Here is a 4,425-nt window from a genome sequence, read left to right as displayed (position 1 = left end):
GTAGGCCTAACGTTTTGATAATTAAAACATGGAGGTGTAGGTTATTGTTGTTGATTATAATTAGTGTTATGCCTCCATTGTGTGTTAGGGTTGGTGAAAGTGTAATTATCTACAGGTTGTGGTAGAGGTGAACCATAGAGTAAGGGACAAAAGGAATCGGTATGGTTGGGATTAAAACAGACATTACATGGACGGGAGTTGATGTTCATGACTGGAGTGGGTATCGCTTCATGTTTATGAACAGAGATGGCATCTACCTTTTTAGTGAAGGATTCAATAAGAGTTTTAAGCTCATGGCCAGGTTTAACCGCAAACATACTGGTTGCCTTAACTGTTGAAAAAAAGCTGGAGTAATTGTTACCTCCCCAGTTGTTGCTTTTCTTGGATTGATTATCTAAGAAGTTATAAGCATCTGTGGCTCCTTTACTTTAGAAATTATCTCAATTTATAATGTCTAGAGTCTCCTTATGGTGTTAAGATAGACCTTTGAAAAAGGCACGAACGAGTATGTCTTTTCCAAGGTTATAATGGGGACACTCACTACAAAAAAACAGTCAAAATACAAAGGCCCATAGCTGTCGTTTACAATGAAAACATGTGTTATATTCTGTCGTTAGGGCCGTAATAAAAACCGCTGTAGTTTTTGCAAAACGATGGCCCGGGGCACTTGTAATGTTTAAAAAACAACGATAGCTTTTAACACTTGTACATTAATGACGACCATCAACCCATGTTTCTTTTCAAATATGTCCCACGTATATTTAGAATAGAACCACAAACTTTAGCCGTCGTTTATGGGAGAGATTTTTCAGTGGTTCTCACTGTCATTTATTTATTTAGTATCCCTTTTTTTATTTTTATTTTCCTGATGTACCTGATAGAAAAGCATATATCACTGTAACTTTAAGGCTGTAACTAAAGAACATTAACAAAATATAAGACAAGAACTTGAATTAAAGCAAAATATTTCCATTGAATACTTGAAACTTCAACATAACAAATCCCATCCAACAACTTTGTACACAAAAAGTCTCTAAAATAACTTAAGAAAGTAATTTAAATTACATTAGTACAAGCTTTAGGTCATGTAATAGTAGATCCCACGTCAATGTCACAAAAGGTCTGTCCTTTAGCACCAAACAACTCGACGTTAAATTCCAAAATCTCATCCACTATGATCCGATATGCATTCTCAGGTATATCCTCTCGATCACCAAGCATTCTTCCAATGGCAACCACTCTACCCGGCCCCCATGCTTTACAGCTCACATGTTTGTACAGAATGTGATACCATTGGTCTCCTAAACAATGAATGACTTGTTGTCTACGACGAACAAGATATGAAGTAATAAGAAAATCTCAGTACGACAAACGTGCCAACTAGCAGATTCATGTGTAAAATAGTAAATATATATTTCATACCATTTTTTGTCTACCTGAAACAAATGTTCCATTCTTTCTAGTATGAGTCACCACGAATATATCAGTTCGGGAGGGGGGATTAGCAGGATCATTAGCAACCTATGAATAAGAATATATCATCCCTTTAGTCACATGAATAATAGCTATCAGTTCTATAACTCATACAAACACGAAAATATGGAACCATCACCAGCAAGATGAACAACAAACAATTAGACTAATAAGTTAAGTCAATCTAAAGCCCTTCACACATATACAAAAATGAAGGCACACCATAACCGGCATAACAGACTCGTTCAGAAATAATTATAGCCAGAAAACAAGCTCCTCAACAATAAACTAAAACCATTTTGTTATATCAAAACATTGTCGTGTTCTATTAGTGTCTTTAAATTCCTTGGTGTTTTATAGGTTACCGGTACACCCAAAGGAGAAGAAAAATTGAACCTAAGGTCATACAAATTTACTGAACAAAGTAGAAAACTACCATACATGCAATAATTAAATAATGACTAATATGCTATTTGAAAGTAGGAAAATAATAGCATTTCTTCTTCTTTTTTATAGGTGTTTCCCCTTCCCCCTAATTCATAATGTATTAGACATAAAAAGAATAAATAATCAACACCTATTTCTAAAATAGAACCAACAAGATCATAAACCTATATCCTAAACTCCAGCTTAAGTGTGCAAATCCACATGTTCGCCTTTGGATGGAACACTTGAAGAACAGAGCATTTTGTTTTTTATTTAGAAGCTAGTAGCAACATGCAAGGAAAACCAACTCCTAATCTAGGGTACGCCTTTGCATGGAACATATTTGTTTTCTTGTATCTGACATCTATCTCCAATCAAGTAATGAGAAAATCCACAAAGTTCCAATAGCATGCAAAACAAGAAATATACCATCACATACTTGCCATGTCTTGAGCTGGTCTCAGGCCGAACCATGGCTAAGGCTAAGCTTCACAAGACAAACAATGAGATACACATCTGCACATACATCACATTCACTAGAGTCAGAGTAAGCAAAAGGACAATTCAAATATTACAAACAGTCAAGCCCTCATTAATCGTGAACTATTTGAACAATAGACCTACCATATGCTAGGATTAAAATTTTGAACTTGGTTAAAACCAGAATGCAAATTTTACTAAATACATTTTATTAGTGGTAGTTCACGAGTCTTTCTCCTGAAACATTTCATTGGTTAAGAAAACACGGTAGTTCTCGAGCACCTGCCATATGATACCAAAGATCTGCGACATAGAAATAGATATATTACAATATATGAATTAATGACCAGCAACATAAATTTTGAGATCCACAAGCATGTACAAAACAAGAGAGAATAGATCGTAGAGCATCCCATGGTTGGCATATGCACAGATTGTTGCATTTGAATTGAAGAAAAAAAGTTAAAGCAATTCATACTTGATCCGACGTAAAGTGAGCATCACATTTGTGACTCCTAATTGATTCTTCATACACTATTCTTCGACCTTTTTCTTATATGGAGTTATAGCCACAAGTGTGGTCTTGGAGACACCACTACCAAGCCTCGTACGCAACCCCCTTCCATCAATGCCAAATGAATATTTTTGGAAAACTTCACATACCAATTCAATAGGGGCCAAGGTCTAAGCCACTATGTTTGTTATTCAGATCGTGGATTTGACATTAAAAAAAATGAATAGAATCAATCAACCTAGCAAAAAAAAGAGTGTGGGTTCATTTCAACCAGCAAATACTACACAGACTAGTAGGATGACTTTATTCTCAAACCCATCTATGCATGCCAAATAGTATTGATTCTTCACATTCATGGAAACAACCACTTTGGACACAATAATATGGGAAGAAAAAAGGAAAAAGAAAAAAAACCTTAGCTTAATGACAAACTATAGAAAAGTAGTGAAAACTACTTCAACAAAAAAAAAAAAAAAAAAAAAAAAAAACCTCGAATCCAGATACTAGACACACATGCGGAAAGAGCTGTGTGTAGAAAGTTTGTACAACACATAATGCAAAGTGCAACAACAAATAATGCAACAATTCTAGTGTGAATCCATCTCATGCAGCAGCCTCTTACCGTTAAAACACACGAAGAAATAGCACTACAGAAACTCCAATGCAAAGTACAATACAATCCATGTAATATCTAGTGATTGGTTAAGTTAAATGCATATGCAACTGATGAAAGTAAAATAATGAATCAGTGCAATCTATCCCCTCTATGTTCAACTCTTCTTCAGATGACAAATCTCTTTTTCACAAATACAAACTACTTTGTAAATATCTATCTATATTATGTTCTTCTATTCTTCGAATTTAATTGTCCTGATGGGTGTATTTGATGTCTTTATTTACAAAGAAGTTGCTCAGAAAAATATATCATTAGATATTTCTTTCTATATAGATTTCTATGGTGAAGAGTTAGATCTCACCACATTTTCGTTTCTCTGAAATACCGGACCACAAAAACTTGGAGCAGAGCTACAATGTGAATTAGGAGCTACACGCCTTCCATCGGTCAAAGAGGGCCAAGTAGTACTTCTGGCCGCACACAAAATAACGTGCTAAAGATTAAAGTTGGACTTTCGTAACCTGTGGTCTTGCAACTACACATTTCACAAGAGCGGAGAGCATTTTTTGTCTCCGCCGTATCCAACTTACCCACCCTAATTTGACTATAATTATTAGGCAAATTCAACACGCGACACTATATTAGAGGCTTGAATTTTAAACAAACTTTTTTTTGGGTATTAGCTTTACTGAAATGTACTAAGAAAAGAAATACAAGAAAAAAAGTCATGAAATTATGGGAAATCAGGCAACTCATTTAATTCAAACATAACAAATACTTTACCTTGAGATTAAAACAAATTTGATATACTAAATCTCAAGATTAAAAAATGTGTCAGTACTCAGTGGCATGTATCCAACTCAAACTAATAAGTTGCCTGCTATCATTCCTTAATAATATACCAACTGTAAAGTTT

At 34.7% G+C, this 4,425-nt stretch overlaps 1 long non-coding RNA gene across 8 annotated transcripts; it reads right to left on the bottom strand.

The window, feature by feature from the left end:
* Window positions 1–948: 948 nt before the first annotated feature.
* LOC147508931 (uncharacterized) lies at window positions 949–3,949 on the bottom strand. Of its 8 annotated transcripts, none has more exons than XR_015216462.1 (5): window positions 3,871–3,949; window positions 2,524–2,682; window positions 2,339–2,415; window positions 1,437–1,521; window positions 949–1,324 (listed from the first exon to the last, which is right to left on the bottom strand). It is a non-coding gene; the product is annotated as an uncharacterized LOC147508931 (long non-coding RNA). The 8 variants fall into 8 exon arrangements; XR_015216465.1 differs by having other exon boundaries at window positions 2,585–2,682; XR_015216464.1 differs by lacking the exon at window positions 3,871–3,949 and adding an exon at window positions 2,858–3,347.
* Between the last annotated feature and the right edge of the window lie 476 nt (window positions 3,950–4,425).

Source organism: Coptis chinensis, chromosome 3, assembly GCF_015680905.1.
Source record: "Coptis chinensis isolate HL-2020 chromosome 3, ASM1568090v1, whole genome shotgun sequence".
Lineage (NCBI taxonomy): Eukaryota > Viridiplantae > Streptophyta > Magnoliopsida > Ranunculales > Ranunculaceae > Coptis > Coptis chinensis.
Note: the sequence above shows the minus strand (reverse complement) of the source record. Positions and strands in the feature narration are given on the sequence as shown.